Source organism: Brassica oleracea, chromosome C8, assembly GCF_000695525.1.
Source record: "Brassica oleracea var. oleracea cultivar TO1000 chromosome C8, BOL, whole genome shotgun sequence".
Taxonomy (NCBI): domain Eukaryota; kingdom Viridiplantae; phylum Streptophyta; class Magnoliopsida; order Brassicales; family Brassicaceae; genus Brassica; species Brassica oleracea.
In genome coordinates, this window is record NC_027755.1 from 19,262,742 (window position 1) to 19,277,528 (window position 14,787).

General features: G+C 37.2%; 1 pseudogene; it reads left to right on the plus strand.

Moving 5' to 3' along the window:
* The first annotated feature begins 9,475 nt into the window (after positions 1-9,475).
* LOC106308863 lies at positions 9,476-10,724 on the plus strand (annotated as a pseudogene).
* Positions 10,725-14,787: the final 4,063 nt, after the last annotated feature.

Sequence of the window (14,787 nt, forward strand, 5' to 3'; positions counted from 1 at the left end):
ATTTGCGAGGCATCTTCGATAATGGAGTTACCTGCGGCGTTCTCTAGTTTACTCGTTGATGTTGAGAAGATCACAGCAGAGATCAAATTTAGGCTCGGGTAAGGCTTTAGTTAGGAAATCTGCTGGATTCTTGCTAGTATGGATTTTAGATAGGTGAACCTTGCCTTCTGCTACAACGTCTCTGATGAAATGGTATTTAGTGTCTATGTGTTTAGTTCTTTCGTGATGAACATGATTCTTTGCTAGGGCTATAGCACTTTGTGAATCGCAGTGAATCTTAACACTTTCTTGTTCAAAACCCAACTCTCCACATAATCTTCTTAACCATATAGCTTCTTTCGCGGCTGCAGTAAGAGCCATGTACTCTGCTTCAGTTGTCGAAAGAGCTACCACGTCTTGTAGACTCGATTTCCAGCTAACCGTGTTTCCCCAAACTTGAAACACGAAACCTGTAACTGATCTTCTTCGGTCAAGGTCAGTTGCATAATCCGAGTCGCAGAATCCTTGAATACTAAACTCCGAGTGCTTAGTAAACGTAAGACACCTTCTTGTAGCACCTTTAAGATATCGTAAAACCCACTTTGCTGCTAGCCAATGCTCTCTTCCCGGTTCTGACATGAAACGGCTGATGAGTCCAACGGCATAGCCTAAGTCAGGTCTTGAACTGACCATGGCGTACATTATACTTCCAACCGCGCTAGCATACGGTATATCTGCCATTAAGTTTCCTTCTTCTTCCTTTTGATCTTTCGTAAGACTCTTCAGTTTAAATTGAGTTGAGGTAGGCGTATTCACTGCCTTAGCTTCAGTCATATTGAATGATTTCAGAACCTTCTCCAAGTAGTTCTCTTGAGACAATTTTAAAATTCCCTTCTTTCTGTCTCTTATGATGTCCATTCCTAATATTCTTGAAGCTTTTCCCAAATCTTTCATCTCAAACTCTTTGTTTAAACTCTCTTTGACGCTGTTGATTTCTTGTTTATCTCCCGAAGCTATTAGCATGTCGTCGACGTATAGAAGTAGGTACACGGCCTGTTCTGTGTTGACGTTTCTCATGTAAACACATGGATCTTCCTTGCTTCTTACAAACCGCTGGCTCTTCATGAAACAATCAAACTTGAGATTCCATTGCCTTGGAGATTGTTTCAATCCATACAATGACTTCTTTAGTAGACAGACCTTATTTTCATCTCCTTTCTTTATGAATCCTTCTGGTTGATTCATTAAGATTCTTTCTTCCAAGTCTCCATGAAGAAAAGCTGTTTTAACGTCCATCTGCTCAAGCTCATAATCCCTGTTGACCACGAGAGATAACATTAATCTGATCGACACATGCTTCACCACAGGTGAGAACACTTCATTGTAGTCGATCCCCTCCTTTTGAGAAAATCCTTGTGCCACCAATCTGCCTTTATACCTCGGATCTTCCACTCCAGGTATTCCAGGCTTTAATTTGAAGATCCACTTGCTGCCTATGACTTTTGCATTCTCAGGTCTTTCAATTAGCGTCCAAGTGCCAGCTCTTTGAAGAGAGTCCATTTCATCCCCGGCAGCATTCTTCCAAAACTTGCTTTTCTTGCTTATTATAGCTTCTTTAAATGACTTTGGCTCGTTGATTTCTATCTCTTCAGATGCGGCTAAAGCATAAGCTGCGAAATCAGTATCTTCATACCTTGAAGGAGGTCTGATTTGTCTTCGCACTCTATCTCGTGCGAGCATATATCCTTCGATTTCTTCTTCTTCTGCGTTTTCATCTACTTCTTCAGAACTTGTTTCTTCTGAATTTTCTGATTCTTCAGATTCGGAAACTCCACCTTGAACAGGTGACTTCTCTACATCTGCCGAACTAGGCCCTTTGATTAGAGGTTCTCTGAAAGTAACTCTTCTGATCCCTTTCTTACTTTCTTCCTGTTCCTCTTTGGTTTCCGAGTGTTTAGGCAAATCTTCTTCATTAAACACCACGTTCCTACTTGTAATGCATTTGCCTTCCTCGGGTAACCAAACACGGTATCCTTTAACTCCAAATGGATATCCCACAAAAATGCCTTTTAACGCTCTTGGACTTGTTTTCTCTTGGATCGTGTGGACATACGCTGAGCAGCCAAATCGCCTCAGATGGTTCAACTCAGGTTTCTTTCCTGTCCACATCTCTTCAGGAAGTCGGTAGTCTATGGCTGAGCTAGGAGATCGATTTATAATGTAGACAGCCGTTGAGGCAGCTTCTGCCCAGATGTCTTGACCCAATCCTGCTTCTGCGAGCATACATCTTACCTTCTCCATGATCGTCCTATTCATTCTTTCTGACACACCGTTTTGTTGCGGTGTGTATGAACACGTTTTGTGCCTTTTGATACCTGAGTCTTTGCAAAGTTTGTCAAACTGTTTGTTGCAAAACTCTAATCCATTATCCGTTCTAAGACAATTTATTTTCTTACCAATCTGATTCTCCACGGCTTCCTTCCATTCTTTGAACTTGCTAAACGCCTCATTTTTGGATTTTAGGAAGTAAATCCAAACCTTATGAGAATAATCATCTATGAAGCTTATAAAATACTTGCACCCTCCTAGGCTATTCGGAGTAGATGGTGCGCCCCATAAATCAGAGTGTATGTATTCCAAGACCTCTTTCGAAGTGTGCTTGGCCGCAGGAAAGCTTTGCTTGTGAGACTTTCCCAGAACGCAAGTCTCACAGAACTCCAATTTATCGACTTCTTTGTTAGACAAGTATCCTTCCTTTACAAGCACATTTAAGTTCTTTAAACTCATGTGCCCTAGCCGGGAGTGCCAAATCTTCGTCATGTCCACGTCTGCTCGTGTCACATTCGCCTCCCCTTTCATAACTGTTCCTTGTAAGTAATACAAACCTTCATGGTACTTGCCTGATAAAATCTCTTTCCCATCTTTGAAGAAGCGTATTAAGAAGTTTTCTCCTTCGTATTTGCAACCAGCTCATTCTAGCATCCCGTAAGATATTAGATTCCTGCTCATCTTAGGCATATATCTTACATCTGTAAGAATAACCACAGATCCGTCGGGTCTCACGATCCTAATTTTGCCAATCCCTTTGACGTCGCAGTGAGTGTTGTTTGCCATCAACACTTTTCCTCCTTCAAATTCCACTAGGTCAAACAAAACATCTTTGTTGGGTGTGATATGGAAAGAACAACCAGAATCCATGACCCACTCTGAACCTGCGTCGTGTGTACTAACTGTTAGTACAAGTGGCTGCTTTGGTCCTTCAGCTACATTAGCAGCTCTATGCGTTTTCTTCTCGTATTCTTTATTCAATATCTCAAAGAAGTTTCACAATAACAATAATAGAAATCACAAGTGTGATAACCAAAATAAGAACTCTAAGAACTTATTTGCTATGCTCTTGATCTCTCTCTATGCCTTTGTTATTTGCTTTGTATCGGATAATTGTAACCTTTACCTATGGTCTCCTTTTATACTGGATCACATATTCCTTGTCCTCTGTAGCTTTGTATATTTTCCTGTTGTCTTTGGGAAAATATTGACCGACATTCTTTGACAAAAGGAAACTAACATTTCTTTTGTTTTGTGCAGGTTCCTTGCTGGGCTGGGAAAGGGCTTGAAGTGTTAAAGTTGAGGCCCACTTTACAGAACCATTCACTCCACCAAAACCTAGAGTTGATCAGTTGAGTAGTTCGCAGAAAAATGTATGTAATGTAAAACTGAATTTATGAAAAACAAGCTTGATTTTTTGACCAAAAAAAAGAAGGAAAAACAAGCTTGATCCTATAGTACCAAATAGGCAAATACATATATATATATGTTTAAAGGAATAAGTATTATTAAGTAGTGTAAGCTCACGGGTGCAATTACTAAAGCCATGACTTGCTTCGAAAGACATCACTTTTTACTACAATTACGCAGATTGTTCTCTCAAAATGAGAACTGTTGGACTGAAAGCAATAGAATCATAGTAGCATATATAAAAGGTTAAACGAGAACAAAATGGATAGGGAAAGAGAAACATAGTATCATAAATAAAAGCATAAACGAGAACAAAATGGATGGTGAAGATCGAATGCTATGAAAGATCTCTTCTTTCTATATATTCTCTTCCCATGTTTCTCCCACACTATGTAGCACATTATACATATGTGTGTATGGTAGAAACATAAGTTGATTCTTTTTGATAGATGTAATCCAATGGTTTTCGATACTAGAGACCGATTCCACACTTAGGTCAGTGCCAGCAGAACCCATAATACATGTATTTAAATTAACAAGTGATGCACGCATATAGCTAGCTAGGTTTACGTTTGTGTTATATATATTGACCATAAACACATTCATACAAAAGAAGAATAAACCCCATTTGAGTAATATTAGTCCCTCAACGTATATATGAAGCGACATCATACATGATACAATTGAAAGATAAGGTAAATTATTTGAAGTAGAAGAAAAAGGTATTGTTAGGAGGAGTAGAAGGATCTTCGTCTCATTTCCCAGAACTCAGTATTCATTCACGGGATTCTTTCATAGAGATGAACCTAATTATCAATGTTCACTTAAAAAGATTTATGATACTTGTGCTTATGATAATTTTTGAAGGAGAAGGAGAGCTCAAGTTATGAGTGCTAATCTCCAGAACTTGAATGATAGTACCGCTTATACAATCATAGCCCATGTATGTATGAACGCATCCAGGCATAAGTATGTAAATATATACACACGCACATGCATGCGTAACGTCAGGGTCTGAAGAAACAGAAAATTAAAAAAAAAAAGTGGAAAATCAATAAGAGCCTGAAATTGGCACTTAGCGAACGAAATGGTCTCACACTAGACCAAAGATATACAAATGAGGAAAAGACGAATTACGGTTTTATTTGTTTCTTTGTAACCAACATGTTTTCCATCAGTTTTCAAATGAACAATACTTAGGTTCACCTCTGAGGTGAATGGTTAAATTCATCACACTCTTCGTAACCAATCAAAATGCCAAATATAAGTAGTTAAAAAATGCAATAAAAATAAAAAATTAAATAGCTGAGAAAAAAACAATACCGACATTAATTAACACCGTCTGCAAAATTCTAAATTTTAAAAACCTGAACTCTAAAACCATAAACTCTAAATTCAAAACACTAAACCATTAACCCCAATCCTAAAATCTACACCCTAAATTTTAAAACCTAAACTCAAACCCTAAACCGTAAACCCTAAATCCTAAAATTTAAACCTTAAAGACTAAACCCAAAACTCTAAACCATAAACCCTAAATCCTAAAATCTAAACTCTAAATCATAAACCCTAAACCCTAAACTCAAAACTCTAAATCTTAAACCCAAAATCTAAATCCTAAACCCTAAACCAAACCTCTAAACCGTAAACCTTAATCTTATTAACTAGAAGTTGGGTTTACGGTTTAGAGGTTTGGGTTTAGGGTTTAAGATTTAGAGTTTAGGGTTTAGGATTTGAAGTTTTGGGTTTAGAGTTTAGGGTTTATGATTTAGAGTTTTGGGTTTAGGCTTTATGGTTTAGATTTTATGATTTATGGTTTATTGTTTAAAGTTTGAGTGTAGGGTTTAAAATTTAGTGTTTAGGTTTTAGGATGAAGATTTATGGTTTTTAAAATTTTGTGTTATACTTAATGTTGGTGTTGTTTTTATTTCAGTTATTTATTATTATTTTTTTATTGTCTTTTTTAACTATTCCTACGTGGTACTTTGATTGGTTATGAAAATTGCGGTGAATTTCACCATTCAGTATAGGGGTGAACCCAGATATTGTTATTTTCAAATTATGCTTTTATTAATTGAACATGAAATTGATTTGTCGTGGTCCCTTTCTATCGATAGTACTTTGGTAAGAAATTTTGCCCCTTTTGTCTATCATCCGACTATTATGCCATTGAAATGGTCATCGATAAAAATTGTGTGCAAACCTACTACACTTTCCAGTATTTCATCACTGGCTCAGAGACTATAGTTTCTATGTGCTCCGATTAGTGCAAATGTTAAAATTCATAAATGTTAAAATTCATACCATTTTTTGAGTTTTTACAATGTTGCAAAGCAACTTATTACAAAGAGCAGAAATAAAAGAGAGAAATAAAGATCATACAACGAGTTTAACTAAAAGGATCAACGAACCAAAAGTACAACTCGAGCAACGAATGTGCCTGAGAAGAGTCCCGGGGAAAAGAGAGTAGCCTGTCATGCAGAGAACGATCAACCAACTTGAAAAAGGCCGGAGGAGGAAGAGACACATTTCTAAAGATACGAGCATTACGCTCCCGCCACAAACCGTAGATTATCACCTGCAAAATCAGCTTGAAAATCACTTTAACCTGAGAGGAATAAGGATCTTGAAACTGTGAGGACATAAGCACTGCTGCTTGGAGATGAGCAGGAGGTGATGAGATAAAACGCCCACAGAACTTGTTCCATATCTGAACCGCGAACGGACAGTCAAAGAACAGATGGTTGTGGGATTCAAGACCATCAGCACAAAGAACACAAGAATCCGGCACTTGTAAACCCCAAGACAATAATCGATCTCTTGTTGGTAATCTAGCCAACATAGACAGCCATGTAATAAAGGAACAACGAGGAATTTCCTCCTTGAACCACACCACTTCAAACCAAGAAACAGTTGGAGAAGTAACTCGCAACCTGTCCCAAGTAACACGAGTTGAAAACTCATAAGTAAAACCACCAGATTGACCCCTCCAGCGGTAGGTATCAGAACCATTGGAAGGAGAAGGGACACTAGTGGTTGACAAGACAACCTGTAACGTGACCGCTTCTTCTGAACGGGCTGATGGAAAGAACCAGTTACCATTTACCACGGCCTCAGATACAGAAGCAGAGATAGGAATCTGGAGTTGACGGGTACCTGATGAGCCAAACATAATGCTTAAAGGACCCAATTCTGTCCATTAATCATACTAGAAGGATGCATATTGACCATCACCCACAGTACATCTAAGAAATTGGGGTATGAGATTCTTGAGCTGCAACATACCACGTATTGTAGGAGAAAAACATTGAGAGTCTCGCACAAGCCAATAATTTTGATCACGAAACCGGTTATGGGACAGCCACGCAACCCATAAAGATCCGGAGTTAGAGAAGAAGTTCCACAGTCTCTTCAGTCTAAAAACCAAGTCATAATCTTCAAGCCGCCTGAGGCCAAGACCACCCTCCGTTTTCGGCCTACATAGATCAGCCCAAGAAACTCGGGCTCCAACAGAGGAAGAAGTAGAATTCTTCCAAAGGAACGATGCACACAGGGAATCCACCTTTGCGTAGAACCGCTTAGGGAGGACGAATACCGAACTCCAAAAGTTCACCATACCATAGATGACAGAGTATATGAGCTTCACTTTCCCCGCAAAAGAGAGACATTTAACAGTCCATGAATGAAGCTTAGAAGTGATTCTCTCTAGAAAAGGTTGGAGAGTAGCCATGTTAATATTTTTTGGGTCTAACGGAAGCCCCAAATACCTCGTTGGAAAGGTCCCTCTCCGAAAACTCGATAAATCAGCCATGACCGATGCTTGAATATCAGGATATCCTCCAAAAAAGATCTCAGACTTAGCATTATTCATATCCAAACCAGACCAAGATTTGAAGATAGCCATAACTGATTTAATACCATTGATAGAAGACCGAGAGCCATCAGAGAAAACCAATAAATCATCCGCAAAAAGCAAGTGAGTAAGACGGGGAGTGGAACATAATGGATGCATCCGAAAGGAGTTATGTAGCTCAGCTCTGTCCAACAACCTAGAAAGGACTTCCATAACCATTATAAACAGGTAAGGAGAGATAGAGTCACCTTGCCTTAACCCTTTCTTTCCTTGGAAAAACCCAGCCAGCTCTCCATTTATAGCGACTGAAAACCTCGGGGAGGAGATACATTCTCTAACCCAAGTAGTAAACATCTGCGGAAAACCTTGAGCTTGGAGAAGCTTGATGATGAAGTCCCAACAAACGGTATCAAAAGCATTTCGAATATCCATTTTCAGCATGCCACTCTTTAAACAAGTATTTTTGTTATAGTCCCTGATCACTCCGATTACAAAAATTATTTCCATGAAAATTAGAACCACTGAACACTGTAGCTAAGGTCTTAGAAATGTATCCAACCATACCCGCTAATCTTTTTGTTTGTAAATTCTATTTTCGAAAATAGCATCTCCAAGACTGAAAAGTTCTATGTAAATAGAAAAATTATTTGGTAGGAAAGAATAAGCACATTATTTAGTAGTGTCTAAGCTTACGGACGCAATCACAAAAGCCATGACATTCTTTGGGAAAAACATCACTTTCCTTTAAATTACGCAGCTCTTTCTATAGACATTGAGAAATTTGACTCTGAGGCCCTGTTCGTTTGGTCACCCAGATGATCCATCTGGGTGAAGATGCAAATCGATGTTCGTTTTTAAAAACTCATCTCAAATTCTCACCCAAATGAAGGTGAGTCTTGATGGTGTATCTGCATGCAGATACATCTAGTTCAGTCCAAAATGATAAATGACAAAAATGACCTTTTAAAATCAAAATATTATTTTCAAACCCCAATTCTATTTTTTTTTGCATATACATTTTTCTGCTATAACCAAAAAATGCATTTTCTCGCAAAAACTGAAAAACACATTTTCCCACCAAAACCGCAAGATGTGTTTTTCCGCAAAAAAAAATGTAAAACACATATTTCCATAAAAACACATTTTTCGGCCAAACCAGTAAAACCGGATTTTTCGACCAAAACCGAAAAACGCATTTTCCCGTCAAAACAAAAAAAAAACGCATTTTCCGGCCAAAACCGGAAAAAACATTTTCTCGCCAAAACCGGAAAACGCAATTTTCTCGCCAAAACCCGAAAAACACAATTTTCCCGCTAAAACCGGAAAAATGCATTTTCTCGCCAAAACCGGAAAATACAATTTTCCGCCAAAACCGGAAACGGAATTTTTCCGCCAAAACCGGAAATATGCATTTTCCGCCAAAACCGGAAAATACATTTTCCCGCCAAAACTGGAAAACACAATTTTCCCGCCAAAACCGGAAAATAGAATTTTTCCGCCAAAACCGGAAAATAGAATTTTTCCGCTAAAACCGGAAAAACGCATTTTTCCGGCAAAACTAGAAAACACAATTTTCCCGCCAAAACCGGAAAACAGAATTTTCCCGCCAAAACTGGAAAACGCATTTTCTCGCCAAAATCGGAAAAACGCATTTTCCCGCCAAAAGCGCAAAACATACTTTTCCCGTCCAAACCGCAAAAACGTATTTTTCCGCCAAACCCATAAAAACGTATTTTTCTGCCAAAACCACAAAAATGCACTTTTTCGCCAAAAACACATTTTTTCTCAAAAACCGCAAAAATATTTTCCGTCAAAACAGTAAAAATGCTATTTTTCCGCCGAAACGTAAAAAAATATATTTTAATCATTTTATTAACAAGTCCACCTGGATGTAGATGAAAATTAAAAAATGAAAAAGAAACGAACATAGTTGCATTCAGATGATTCATCTGGATGCATGGACGAAATGAAGAAACAAACAACACCCAGATGGAGCATCTGGATAAGACATCTAGATGACCATCTGGATGCATCTTCCAAATTTGACTCTTTATATTTAATGATGATCAGATGAATTTCAAAAGAGAGAAACATAGTACCATAAATCTCAGAAGAAAAAAAAAAGAGAGAATGGAGAGGGAGAGGGGAAGAGAAATCGTAGGAGAAGGAAGCTCAATGTCGTCGAGGGAACAACGAAACCTCAGAGAGCAAGAGCGACGAATGCGTATGAAACATCTCTTCAATATACTCTCTTCTTATGTTTCTCCCACTCATAGGGTTCGTATTTACATCTCTTTTTCTCTATCTATACATTAATTATATTGTAAAATATACCAAAACTATTTTATATATAATGCAGACTTAAGTACAAGTATTCACTTATAGCTTTTTAGTATTGGTTATATATATATATATATATATTTTGTTTAACCAGGTGTTGACCTTGCGGCCCACCACCTAGACCCGGCGCCAGCCTTTGTCTGTACCTTTTTACGGGCTTTGGACACGCTTCCCCCTCCCCGCGAGTCGAACAGCCGACTGGTTATATATATTTGATCATATATAACCACATTCATGCAAAGAAAAAACATGGAATTAGTTAAGTTGGTTTTTTTTTATGGGCTGTAACAGTTACCAGTGCCTCAACGTATAGAACAAGCGACATCATACATGATTCAATTGAAAGAGAAGGTAAATTATTTGAGGGAGGAGAAAAGGACTTTGTTAGGAGAAATGGGGAAGCACTCTGAGGGGTCGTCTCTTCTGCTGAAACTCAGTATCTATTCCCGGGATTCAACCATACAAAATGAACCTGACTATGGATCTGAACATGAAACGAGTGATGCTATACCAGCTTTTAAATGTTTTTGAAGAAGAAGGAGCTCAAGTTATGAATGCTAATCTTCAGAAATTGAATGATAGGGTCATCATTTTATACAATCATAGCCCAGGTATGCACGACCATCCACACATATGTATGCGTATGCACACGCACATACATATTTAAGTGTCACGTCTTTTTGATATACTTTTAATTCATTCTGATATTGCATGTACGTGAGATCACCTAAATGAATATTTGCAGGCTATGATATTTCGAATCGGCATTGATCCATCAAGGATAGAAGAGAGAGTAATTGATACTATCTTTTAGTAAAAAGACAATTGAAGATTATTATATCCCCATTCTTTAGTCTACGTTGGTGATCATGCGATACTTTTAGGGTGTTTTTTACGAATGTACAAGTTTTTTAGTCATGAGATGAGTATATTCAATGTGTTTTTAGAGTGTGACAAAATAATTGTTTTGAGTTCGATCATGTAAGCATGCGTAAATTAATGAATAAGAAAAGTTTATTGGTTAATGATATTTACTTAAAATCAATGCATATATTCATTTGAGTTTTTTTTTTGTATGCTACATTTGAGTAAATCTGTATCAAGACAAAACAATATTACACCCTGATGTTTAAACATATATACACTTTGAAAATAGGGAAATTTGGCTGTATAACAAGAAAAAAACACATAATTCACTGCATAGCCATTGTCCTAACCTTTCTATACACATCGTTAACTTTATAAATTAATATTGTATTGCCCCTTCTTACAACCGGTGAAACCTGAAACAAAAAAAAATAATAAAATTCCTAATTATTATCCAGAAAGTAGATCGTGGCTTTACTGTCTTCACATATTTCCTTTTTATTTTCTTGATAATTTTGTAGCCTTTGAATCCTCTCCGCTCCGTCTCGCTCCACATCGTCACTTCTGTCAGGGATTTGCATTGAATTGTTGACTTCTTCTTCATTTTTTTAAGTGCGTCCTCTTCTTCTCGTCTGAAATCGTCTGACAGAAAGGGCTTGCCATGCCATCTTTGAAAGGTGAAGAATACGCTATCACTGCGTTATCAGAGAAGGTTTGTGGAGAAAGAGACCGGTTAGGAAGCTTTGTCTGTGATAAAAAGGAGAGGCTTCTTTGATTCCAAAAGCGACAGTCGCGAAGATGCCAAAACATGTACGTATCTAGTTTGAAGTAAATCTCGGTCTCATGTGAGAGAAGATGAACAGTTTTTGTTATTGTGTTCTATTCTATTATATGCATATAGAATAGAAATGTAAAACAATATGTATTTTCATGTTTTGTTATGCTATAAATTATGTTTCTATTTTGTTATCATATTCCATTTCATTTGACGGTTACTAAAAATGTTCTACTTGGTTTACAAATACAGTTTGTAATTTTCTTAAAGTCTAACTATTCTTACATCTTTTGAACCTGCAAAAATTGTGCTATGGTCTACATTGTATAGTTAATATTACATATTATAATATAATATAACATATTATAATCTTATATTACATAATATTATATATTTTTTAGATTTTGAAATTTAGGTTAGGGTTCATATTTGGGTTAGGGTTTAGTGATTAGAGTTTAGGGTCTAGTATTTAGAATGTGAGGGAGTATGGTTGGAGTCAGCATTAGCTTCGTCTATGCAATCATATACATTTCATAATTTTACCAATATGTACTATGTTATTTATTTTGTTCCATTCGATTTGGGTTTAGGGTTTATATTTTGGTTTAGGGTTTATATTTGGGTAAAATTTTAGTGATTAGAATTTAGTATTTAGAAGGTGAAGGGGTATGGTTGGAGTTAGCATTAACTTCAATGCAATCATACACATTTCATAATTTTACCAATATGTACTTTGTCATTTATTTTGTTCCATACTATTTTGGATTTATGGTTTATATTTGAGTTTAGAATTTACTAATTAGAGTTGAAGTTTTAGTATTTAGTAGTTGGGATGAGACTAGGATAAGGTTTAATATCTAGATGTTTGGATTGGGTTATGTTTAGTATTTAGTGGTTGTCAGCAAGTTATAATCCTATACTACTTAGATGATATGGAATAGAACTTTTGGTACTTATGTATATGATCAATAAAGTTATACGTGGATGGTTTTTTCTTTTTCAAAAAATCACCATGTCGCTTACTTTATAAATTGTAACTTGCAACCTATTACACGAATGGGAAGAACCGGATAGAATGTACACAAATAGTCTGACATTAAATTATGTCAAAATCAATGCTAATCACTTAATTTCACACTGAAATATGGCTATTTGGCTAATAAGCCCTTGAAAATACATGAAAATGTTAAAAATAAAAAATAAACTTCTCAACGTAACTCTTCATCTTTATGTGTTTGTTTCATGAAAAAAATACAATCAGAATATTAGGACTTATAAAAAAAAACACTCATAGAGGAGAAAGATTATCAAGGAAGGTCATGGGTCGAACCTCCTGAAGATGCTAAAGCAAACAACGATCATTGCTTCATAGGCGTTTGGTTCATACATGGAGAGGTCACAGTGTAACCGTCACACGAAAGGTGCGTTATTAGGTTCTTCCCAAAGCATGGACATTTGCTTCTCTCTGCACGTATGGATTGCAAGGTTAAGATTTGGGATGTGTATAACTCTGGCAAGTGTATGAGGATTTACATGGGTCACGGCAAAGCTGTGGGGGATATTTGTTTCTCTAATGATGGGACTAAGTTCTTAACCGGTGGGTATGATAAGAACATTAAGTATTGGGATACGGAGACTGGTCATCGACTTTCTCGACAGGAAGGATCCTTATGTGGTTAAGTTGAATCCGGATGATGATAAGCAGAACGTTTTTTTTGGCTGGTATGAGTGATAATAAGATTGTGGAGTGGGATATTAATACAGGGGAGGTTACGCAAGAGTATGATCAGCATTTGGGTGCGGTTAATACAATTACGTTTGTGAATAATGATAACAGAAGGTTTGTTACATCAGTAATAGTTTTGATAACCAGATTCTGATCTACGGGGCATATTGTTGCTGGTTATGCATGCTAAGTTAACTTCTCGCCAGATGGACGGTTTTGAATGTCAGGAGATGGTGAGGGTTAAGTGCTGGCTTTGGGACTGGAAGCTGTAAAGAAGTCTTCAGGACTCTTAAATGTCACAATGGAGTGTGCACTGGAGCTGAATGGCATCCTCTGGAACAGAGTAAAGTCGCTACTTGTGGTTGGGACGGCTTGATTAAGTACTGGTAAGTAACCTTCTTCCAGTCTCTTCTTTTGTATTGTCATGATACGTGCCTATTTTTTTATGTTCAACAGATGCATAATGGTTGTGGGTATAACTGATGGTAGTAGCGACTGAGTTTTAGTTTGAATAGCGTTGCATTTAGCATGCGTCTTTAAATCCTTTGGAATCAGATATGTTATAATCTGTTCCCTTGATGATGTTAGTTTCATATTAGGATAGAACGTAGAGAATCAACTTCTGATGGATCCATTAGTACATATGTAAGTTGTAACACAAGATTTCCACTGTATGTTGCACGTCAATACTTTGATACTGATGTTTTGTTGAGCAATTTGAAGGGACTAAGACAAGACAGAGGCTGAGAGTATCTAAGAGAAAGAGAGGGAGAGAGTAGTAGAAGGCACAGAAGTGAGGGCCTAGGCTGGGGGGCAATTCAGAATGCTGCATCTTTTGGAAACAGAACCACCTTTTGAGTTTCACTTTCCTCTGTTTTTAGATTCTTCAGTGTTGTACCAGTACTACTCTCCGGTCTAATGGATCGTGTAGAGGGACACGACCAAATTCAATTTCCTCTGTTTTTAGATTCTGACATGCACAGAATCTATGTTATTTGCACCGTTGCAGCAATGTAGTCTTTTATTTGGATTCGTTATGCTAAACATTCATGTATAGAATTAGTTCAAGTGTTGATATGTGCAAACAATGCATGATTTTTTTTTCTCCCTCCATAAACCTAGTTTATCAGGTGCAATATGAATGTTTCGGTTCAAACCGGTCTGATTTATTAAGTTTACTAGTCAGTGTATCACTAAGCTATTGACTGGAATCAGCATGAAATATCAGTAATTAGTTTCAAATAATGAGCTTTATTAATCTTTGATTTGTGTTGTGAAGTTAGTTAGGGTGACATGATCAAGAGTGAGCAGAGACTAGAACTCGCCGTGAGCGTAACGCTGAGAGCAGCTCCCGTGTTCTTAAGAGCCATGGCGTAAACAGAGTGTGCGGTAATGACATCTTCGTTCTTGATCTTGGACTGAGCACAACTTATCTTCTTCCTTCTTCTCTGTAACTCTGTAAGTCAAGCTCTCTCTCCTACCAGTTAGACTTTTCATTTAAGAGTGAGA